This window comes from Trichosurus vulpecula, chromosome 5 (genome assembly GCF_011100635.1).
Source record: "Trichosurus vulpecula isolate mTriVul1 chromosome 5, mTriVul1.pri, whole genome shotgun sequence".
Lineage (NCBI taxonomy): Eukaryota > Metazoa > Chordata > Mammalia > Diprotodontia > Phalangeridae > Trichosurus > Trichosurus vulpecula.
In genome coordinates, this window is record NC_050577.1 from 273,886,400 (window position 1) to 273,897,337 (window position 10,938).

The window sequence follows — 10,938 nt, forward strand, 5'->3', positions numbered from 1 at the left end:
TGACAACATGCATGTCACATCAACATGCATGACATAGTGACATAGCATAACATAACTGACCGGCATAACATATATGACCATAACATGATGATATAACCTAGCATGACACACATGGCGTATATGACATGACACAACATAATATGGCATGACATAATATGACATAGCATGATATACCATAATATGACATGACATAACATGGCATGACACGAAACATGACGCGACACAACAACACGCATGGCATGGCATAACAACATAACATGACATAAAATATCATGTACTGTAGAATGATATAATGCATGACACAAAATGACATGGCATGACATGTAACATAGCCATGGCAAATACATGACATTAAATGATATAGCATGATGTGATAATATACATGATATAAAAATGACATGACATGGCAACATACAAGACATGACACAACACATGTAACATGACATCACATGACATTATATGAACTATGACATGACATGTAACATAACATGACATGACCAGCATAACACATGACATAACATAACTGACAGACATAACATAATATGACATGACATCAAAACATGATACAACACAATATGACATAATGTGGCATGCATGACATTCATGACATGTCATGTCATGAAACACAACATACCATGACATGTATGACATAGCGCAACATAATATGTGACACAAAATGGCATCCCATAATATGGCATGACATGACATGACATGACTGGAATAACATCCCATGGCATAACATAATATAACATGACACGACATAGTATAACATGATATCACGTCACAACATATATGATATACCCTAACTGGTTCCACGTGGAAATCTAGGGGGAAGTTTGTTTCCAGCAGAGGACCTTCTACTGTATGATGTCAACATGTCTCATGCTGGACTGAAGAGCTAGAAGAAATGGTAATTCAGGAAGCAGGCAGCCAGAACTGAGCTTATGTACAAAACAGACAACGTTTTGATCTTTCTGTTTTTTGCGTTCCTGGCCATTGAGTGAGAGAAGAATTGCTATGAGCTGCTGGGCCGTGGACAGCAGTGCGGAAGCATATTTGAAACTTCCTTTTTAGTAAAAATGAAAATATTCAGAAATAATATCTTCCTCTTCCTTGAATCCTTGGAAAGACGGATTGATCTAATCATATGTAGGTTGATAGGTTGAGGACAAAAAGGCTTTTCTTAACACAGAGGAACTCTTGTCTGGTTGATGCTACTGCCTCCTCACCACCAGAACTGGTTGGCGTAGGGTTCATTCTTCTCCATTGGAAAAGGAGTAAAATATAGATAGAAGGGAGGAGGGCCTTCTGTTTAACTCTAGGAATGAGGAGAGTGGTCTAGGATGGAATGGGATTTTGGAATGTTAACCCAGACTGTATTTTAGCATATTATGATCTTTCTTTGTTCAAGATTCCTATGAATGTTACCTGAAATCATCTTGAAGCAGAGAGTCATTGGAGAGGATGAGGGATTATGACAATTTGAACATCCAAGTTAGAAATGGCTTGGAGATGGATTAATGATAAATTAAATTAAATTATTTCTGGCAGTCTTAAGCCTAAAACCTCAGAGCATGGTACAATACTAATTTTTTTTCTTCAACAGTGGCAAGCTACACTCTCCCAACTAAACACCATGTATCCGTGAGCATATGATGCCTCTGGGAATGAAATTATCCAAGTGAGTACAGGAGACCCAGGAGAGGTTCCACTGGCAACTGGATTTGGTAGGATTGACCACTAGCCTTCCAATGGCTGAAAACAGAGAAATTGTCTGCAGATGAATGTGAAAACCAGGCAGAGGAATACAGCTGGGGTATTAAGAGAATGTGACCTTTGAAAACAGAAAGACCAGCTACTCACTCTGGAAAGTCAAGCAGGGACCTACACATATGGGAAATTTCAGGAAGACCCCACAAAAGGTAAAATAGACTTGCCAGGCCAGGAGTCAGGAAGTATCCCTTTGCCACATATTTTATGTACACATGAACCTTGTTGGATTGTACTGTAAGTGTGAACCCACTTGCCCCAGGAGCCTTCTGTGCACAAAGGGAGAGTATGCCCCAGCTTAAAGGGAGATTGCTCTGTACCAAATGTTCTCTCGAAACCTTCTCATTAAATCCCATTTGTAAAAGCTATTGAAGTTTAAACGATTGATGGGGAGCACACATGTGGGAGCTTAGAAGCAACAGCGTTAGAAACACCCGTCCCTCAGAGTTACCCATAGAACCATGAAGCCAGTGACAGCTGCCAGTGCCAGTGGGAGCTGAGCTCAAAGGGAATTTTAAACAGCATAACCTCAAGAATGTGAAGGGCTCTCTTACATCAAAGGAGTGGGATAAACTGCTTCTCATCTCTTAGGAGCAAGGAAATGGACTGGAACTACTATGAAAGGATTTTGTAAGGCAAACTATTCTTTACAAAAATGTCAACTAGTCAGTCAATCAAGAGATATGTATACGTCAGGCACTGTGCTAAGGAGCTGAGGGTGCAAATAAGGGCGAAAAGCAACCCCTACTCTCAAGCTGTTCACTCAGTCTAACGAGGGAGAGCATATGAAAATGACTGTGTACAAACAAGCTATACGCAAGATAAATTGGAGGTCATCTCATTGGAAGGCAGTAAGATGAAAGAGGACTGGGAAAGGTTTCCTGTAGACTGTGGGACTTCATATGAGACCTGAAGGAAACCAAGGGATCCTGGAGCCAGAGATGAGGAGAGAAAATAGATAGCCAGTAAAAATGTTTGGCATGAGGAAATGGAGTGTTGTGTGTTAGGAACAGTAAGGAGGACAGAGTCACTAGATGACAGAACATGGAGGGGATAATGTAAGAAAACTGAAAAGGTAGGAGGGAACAGGGTTACGAATGAATTTAAAAGCCAAACAGAAGATTTGTATAAAGGTAGTAAAGGCACTAGAACAGGTTATCATGGTAAATTGTAAAATCTTCTCTGAACAGCTTGAAAGGCAAAGGGAATCTCAGATATATAAAAAGGGAATGAGGAAGAAAAATTCAGTAAGGTCAGAGGTGTGCCAGAGCCAGATGTTAAATTTTCAGCATGAGAATTTATACCTTGGAAATTGGTGAATGTTACAAATCAGGTCTTGGTTCATTGCTTTGTTAATTGTCTAGACTTAAGAAAGTGATAAAGAAAATGTTCATAATGCAGATTAAACATAAAAGTGTGTCATGAATAAATTTTTTGTTTTTCAGAGAGCCAGATGTTAAACATTTACCCCTACATCCCTAGATAGGACTTACTCAGAGATGGAAGGTTAGAGAAGGTGACTTCTCCAAGTTTCCCTCCCCTTAGAGTTATGCAATTCTACTTTTACACTTTTGAGAACCCCATTTCCTTCAGAGAAACTAAGTAATTTTGGCATTTATGAACAATTCTGCAGCTACCTTTTTTCCAAGCTAAATAATATGCAATTCATTTTGCCTTTAGAGTAGTAAAGGAGGCCCTCTGCTGGCCAAAAACCTATTTGATAGAGTCAGACTGGGAAGATAAGAATCGTAAGAGATCTGGAAAGATTAAGGGAAGGAGGTAAAAGATCTAGACAGACTGGAACTGTTGGGGGATGGGGTTCTCGTGCCCATTCAGGACTCTGACATCTTAGACATCAACTTACTGATTTCTTGGCTATTAAAGGCTCTGAGTGGACAATATAGAAAGGATAACAACTTTTCTTTCTGCTCCGTCACCCCAGAGCTTTATATAAGACTAGAAAAAGATTGCCTACGTTTGTTTTGCTTTAATTGAGCAGGAATCTGAGAATAAAGAGTCCCCATTTCGAATCAATCCTTTCCACTGAGGATTTTTGTATCTATCTCTCCCCTCAAACCCTGCCTCCCTATCATTTCCTTCTTGAGCTCATGGAACATCCCTATAGAACAAGATGAGTTAACCCTCATAGATTCCACCCCAGATCCAGCAAGAACCAAATAAATTTAGTGTACATGTAATGAGGGGACTGGTCTATTAGGTTCTAGTACTGGGAGCATTTCTAGTACCATTTCTAGTACAGGAAGCCTTTCTCAATCCCTCTTAATTCTAGTGCATTGCCTCTCTTAATTATTTTCTATTTATTCTGGGTATAGCTCATTTGTTATATATTTGTTTGTTATCTCCTCTATTAGGCATGAAGCTCCTTGAGGGTATGGACTATTCTTTGCCTCTTTTTGTATTCCTAGGGCTTACAACAGTGCCTGGCACATAGTAGTCACTTAATAAATCATGATTGATTGATTGACCCGACCTGCAAATACAAGTTGGTAGGGTAACTGAAGAATAGAACTGCCTTATATAAAGTGCTTTGTAAACCATAAAATGCTACATAAATGTCAGCTGTTAATATTATTAGGAGTTTAGTCTGTGACATATTGGGTTTCTTGTGTCCCTAAAGGGATATTCTTGGTTGGTAACTTCAGAATGCCTACAAACCACTCTGAAGCATATACCTCTCTCTTTCCTTCACTTCTTACTTCCCTCTTCTAATGTGGCAAATGTTAGGGAACATTTCCTTCCCCACCTCTACTATCTCAAGCTCAGCCTGAGTAAAGTAAGAGACAGAATTGGGCTCCTCCAGAAGTCACCTTCCCCCATCTCGGTGCCTCAATTCCTGACAGGTCCAGGAGTCCTAAAACAGTGCCCAGTTTCAAGGATTAATCTGAAGCAACTACCCTCTATTTCTTAGGGCCTCTACATCCATGAATAGAAGACTGGACACACTTCCTCTTGGTAATGTGAATATTTTATATTTTATAAATGTAGGCCTAGGGCTCTGAGCAGAGAATGTGCATTTTGGGTAAATCTGATATTCAAATTTATGCAAGCGATATGATATCTGGGGGAGGTGGGGGGGGGAACCTGGTAGAATTAGTTCAGAAATAACCTTCCAGTGCCATCACTTTGAAAAAACAAGCCACAGCCACAGAATTCTAGTCTTGGGAAGCAGCCAAAGTGTCTTGAAAGTATAATTTTGGAAAATATTCTAGTCTTTTTGGGCTAAAAGGAGGTAGGGATGGAAGAGGAAACTGTAGAGGAAGATGAATTCCATAGATTGGCCTGGCAGAAGGGGAAAAGAAATGACTACAGGATTCAATGGAGAGGATTGGAAGAAAAAGACAAGAAAGAAGAACAATCATTTGGAAAAGATATTTCTTACAGTTCTCCCTGTTGGCTGAAAAATGACCTGTCCCTTCCTCCCTGGGCACTGGATCCTTGGGTTTGTCTTTGACAGTTGACACTAAGTCTATCATCTGGGTGACTGGAACAAACATTTTCTTCCTCTCAGCCAGTTTAATTCAGTTCAACAAATGTATCACAAATGTTTATCATGTACAAAACATTGTATTCTAGAAGCAGGTAGTATGAAAAAGAAAGAAAGAAACGTGGCTGCAGAGGGATACTTTGGGTCTATTCTGGATTCAGGGTGCAATAAGACCTAGACATTTACCACCTGGGTTATGGTATCAAAGTGTAGTGGGAGGATGGAAGGGGGTCAAGGACTCTGAGTCAGTAGTGCTGGGAAGTGTTTGAATATGAATAAAGTTTGCAGTTCTCTTAGCCGAGGTCTATGGAGGGACAACATCCAGGACCTTGCTTATCTGATTTCTGTGTCTCACATCTGGCTACCTAACCATTTTTTCCCTTCTGGCACCAGGCACAAATTTTGTCAAATTCTAGGCAAACAGAAAAGTTATTAATAAGCTCCTTTCCTGCTATGGCTCATGATGCATATCTGGTTCCATTGCAAGATCTTAATTGCCTGCAAAGGTCCAGGAAAGAAAAGCAGTCAGGTCAAAGGTTTTAGACAGCAAGGATAGGAGAAGTTCCATGAAGGAGTCACTATGGGACGACTTAACTCTGGCATAATGGAAAGGAAGCTGGACCTTTAGTCAGAATAATACCTGGGCTCCAGCTCTGTCACTTACTGAGTGACTTGGGCAAGGCATTACTTCTCCAAGACTATTACCTCCTTTCTAAAATGGGAATAATCAGATATTCACCAGCTCCCTTCTGGGGTTGTGGTAAGAATCCAATGAGATAAAGGCTATATACGCAAAATCTCAATATTAATGTAAACTATGTTTCTCTCTCCATTTGAACATTTCTCCAGGAGGAAAAGAAAAGAAAAGAAAAGATAAGAAACGAAGAGAAGAGAAAATAAAGGAAAAGAAAAGAAGAGAAGAGAAAATAAAAGAAAAGAGTGAAAATTAATAGGAGTTGAGGAAGTCTACCAAGGGGTCAAAAGAGGAGGATGGAGTAGATGAATCGAAGCTAGATGAATTAGTTAAGGAAGGCTGGTGCCTTCCTTACAGGAGGTGAATTTAGAAGGCCTCACTGAACCCTAAGCTATTGGTGATCTTCCTGAAGTTCAATTCAGATCACACTTTCCCAGAGCCTCTTAGAAGCCAATTGTACTTAGAAGCCAAATTGTACCCAGTTTGATGGTAAACTCTTTCAGAGCTGGTACTGTCTAAGTACCTTCAGTACGTAGTACAGTGCTGGCACATGGAAGGTGCTTAATATATTGATTGGTTGAGGAAATATTTATTAAGCTGCTACCATGTGCTAAACACTGGGGATATTCAGACAAAAATGAAATAATCCTTGACCTAAAGTAGCTTATGTTCTACTAAAACCTCAAAGCTATGCTGGAGTCAGCTCTAACCAGCTCACAGAAACTGATTATTAAATTTTCAGTGTGAGCATATAACCCTCATAAATTGGCAGACACTATAAATCAGGACTTTATTTGTCATTTCATTGATTATTTAGATCAGGGCTGTCCAAAATGCAGGTCCACAGTGTGATCTATGTGGCCCACCTATAGGGATAGAAACTTACATAAATGCTTTAGTAAATGAAGCCGAGCTACCTCAGAGCTCTCACTAAAATGGCAAATCAAAATATATTGCCTATTGTTTCAATAAAAACCTAAGGTTGGACAGTCCTGATTTAGACTTCCTTCTTCCTTTCCCTCTCTTTGCCTTCCCTTCTTCCTCTCCTTCACTCCACATAAGGTATCATACCCTTACCATCAGGTACTCTGCCCAAAAGAATATAAATTATGATGGCTGAAACCTAGCAAGATATCTTGGGGTTTAATGCTAGATTTCTTAAAGATTATGCCACGGGGGTGGAGCCAAGATGGAAGCTGGAATGCAAGGACTTGCTTAAGCTCTCCCCCAGGTCCCTCCAAACACCTATAAAAATGGCTCTGAACAAATTCTAGAACTGCAGAACCCACAAAATAGCAGAGGGAAGCAGGAATCCAGCCCAGGACAGCTTGGATGGTCACTGGGTGAGGTCTATCATGCACAGAGCTGGAAGTGGAGGGGAGAAGAACCCAGCATGGGTGGCAGCAGGACCAACCAGGCCAGGAGCTGGGCAGAACAGGCCCTAGTGCCCTGAATCAGTGAGCTGTGGCACTTACTAGACTTCTCAACCCACAAACACCAAAGACAACAGAGATTAGTGGGAAAAGCTGCAGGGGACAGAGTGAAAAGAGTTCGCAGTTCAGACACTGCCGTGGCAGCTACAGAACTACAGCTACAGTTGCTTCCAGCCCTAGGCCCACCTGGTGGGAGGAATTCAGTGGCAGATTAGAGCAGGAGTGCAGAGCTGGCTTAAGATCTGAGTCAGGTCCAGGTTGGTGGTTCTTGGGGAAGGAGGAGTGCTGCTGTGGCAGAGCTTGCTGTGTAGAAGTAGCTCTGAAAACAACAGCGCATCCCCTCAAGCTTGGAACAAAGTACTCTTTACAAGCAGTCACACCCCAATGAAAAACTCAAGGGTCAAGTAAGTTTGCTGGGAACACGGCCAGGCAGCAAAAATGCACTCAGATTCAGTCTCAGACTTTGGAATCTTTCTTTGGTGACAAAGAAAACCATAACATACAGCCAGAAGAAGTCAACAAAGTCAAAGAGCCTACATCAAAAACCTCCAAGAAAAACATGAACTGGTCTCAGGCCATGGAAGAGCTCAAAAAGGATTTGGAAAAGCAAGTCAGAGAAAGAGAGGAAAAATTGGGAAGAGAAATGAGAATAATGTGAGAAAACCATGAAAAACAAGTCAATGACTTGCTAAAGGAGACCCAAAAAAATACTGAAAAAAATACTGAAGAAAATAACACCTTAAAAAATAGACTAACTCAAATGGCAAAAGAGCTCCAAAAAGCCAATGAGGAGAAGAATGCCTTGAAAGGCAGAATTAGCCAAATGGAAAAGGAGGTCCAAAAGACCACTGAAGAAAATACTACCTTAAAAATGAGATTGGAGCAAGTGGAAGCTAGTGACTTGATGAGAAATCAAGATATTATAAAACAGAACCAAAGGAATGGAAAAAGTGAAAGACAATGTGAAATATCTCATTGGAAAAACCACTGACCTGGAAAATAGATCCAGGAGAGAGAATTTAAAAATTATTGGACTACCTGAAAGCCATGATCAAAAAAAGAGCCTAGATATCATCTTTCAAGAAATTATCAAGAAGAACTGCCCTGATATTCTAGAGCCAGAGGGTAAAATAGAAATTGAAAGAATCCACAGATTGCCTCCTCAAAAGGATCCCAGAAAGAAAACTCCTAGGAATATTGTTGCCAAATTCCAGAGCTCCCAGATCAAGGAGAAAATACTGCAAGCAGTCAGAAAGAAACAATTTGAGTATTGTGGAAAAACAATCAGGATGACACAAGATCTAGCAGCTTCTACATTAAAGGACCGAAGGGCTTGGAATATGATATTCCGGAGGTCAATGGAGCTAGGATGAAAACCAAGAATCGCCTACCCAGCAAAATTGAGTATCGTGCTCCAAGGCAAAATATGGATTTTCAATAAAATAGAGGACTTTCAAGCTTTCTCAGTGAAAAGACCTGAGCTGAATAGAAAATTTGATTATCAAACACAAGAATCAAGAGAAGCATGAAAAGGTAAACAAGAAAGAGAAATCACAAGGGACTTACTAAAGTTGAACTGTTTTGTTTATATTCCTACATGGAAAGATGATGTGTATGATTCATGAGACCTCAGTATTAGAGTAGCTGAAAGAATATGCATATGTACATGTATGTATATATATATATATGTGTGTGTGTGTGTATGTGTGTGTATGTATATATACATATGTGTGTGCATGTATGTATATATGTAGATGTGTGTGTGTCTGTGTGTATATATATATATATATATATATATATATATATATAGACAGAGGGCACAGGGTGAGTTGAATATGAAGGGATGATATCTAAAAAAATAAATTCAAATTAAGGGATGAGAGAGGAATATATTGAGAGAGAGAGAGAAAGGGAGAGATAGAGTGGGGTAAATTATCTCACATAAAAGTGGCAAGAAAAAGCAGTTTGTTGGAAAAGAAGAGGGGGCATGTGAGAGGGAATGAGTGGATCTTGCTCTCATTGTATTTGACTTGAGGAGGGAATAACATACACACTCAATTGGGTATCTTACCCCACAGGAAAGAAGGAGGAAGAAGATAAAAAAGAGGGGACTATAGAAGGTAGGGCAGATAGGGGGAGGAGGTAATCAAAAGCAAACACTTTCAAAAAGGGAGAGGGCCAAGGGAGAAAATTGAATAAAGGGGGACCAAATGAATAGGAAGGAGCACAATATAGTTAGTCTTTCACAACCTGAGTATTGTGGAAGGGTGTTGCATAATGATACCTGTGTAACCTATGTTGAATTCCTTGCCTTCTTAGGGAGGGCTGGGGGGGGGGGGGAGGGAAGGAAGAGGGGAGAGAATTTGGAATTCAAAGTTTTAAAAGCAGATGTTCAAAAAAAAATTGTTTTTGCACGCAACTGGGAAATAAGATATACAGGGAATGGGGCATAGAAATCTATCTTTCCCTAGAAGAAAGTAAGGGAAAAGGGGATGGGGGAGTGGGGTGACAGAAGGGAGGGCTAACTAGGGAATAGGGCAATCAGAATATATGCCATCTTAGAGTGGAGGGGAGGGTAGATATGGGGAGAAAATTTGTAATTCAAAATCTTGTGGAAATCAATGCTGAAAACTAAAAATATTAAATAAATAATAAAATATAAATTTTTAAAAAAGATTATGCCATAAACCCAGGTTGCTCTGGCTTTACTGATTGGCCAGCTATAGATCCCAGCCCAAGCCCCACTTAGTGGTCCTTATTTGGCACCTCCCACCCCACCCCAGGCTCTGAGTGAATGTAAATAGTAATTGTTTCTGTTTTGGCCAGAAACCCTGGGGACCTTCCCCTCCCAGATTTTTTTTCTTTTGATTAGGTAAAAGGGACTATTGCTTGGTTCATTTCTTACCTAGCCTCAGTCACTGAAAGAGTGTTACCTTAGTCAAAGTGAGAAGGGAAAGACCTTAGCTTAAAAAGGCCAAGGTCTCCCACTATATCAGGGGCCATTTCCAGTCATCCCGATCTATATCTTTCCACTGGACCCAGATGGCTCTGGATGAGAAAGTGAGGCTGATGACTTTACACAGCCCTCCCTCACTTAAATCCTGTTCACTTGCAAGTCATGGCATCACTTTCCTGATGTCATGGTCCCCTTCAAGAATGAAGGACAAACAACAACAATATCCTCAAATACCTGGCAACTATGGAAAAAGAGCCCATATGTCCAAAGATGGACCAGTTCTAATTAAGAAACTTAAGATTCTTCAGATGAAACTTACTCAAAGGCCTCTTTAATCTAGCTCTTGAGAATGGGACATCTGTGATTGTCATCATCATCATCAATTATCAACAACAACAAGCATTTATTAAGCATTTACTGGGTGCCAGACTTTGTGCTAAGCTCTGAGGATACAAAGGCAAAAGCAAAGGAGCTTACATTCTAACAAAGAAGACAATGTACAAGCGCTATGTATGTAGAAGATATGTATAGAGCATTTGAAAATAAGCTCAGAGGGAAGATACAGTTGAGTGGTATTGCT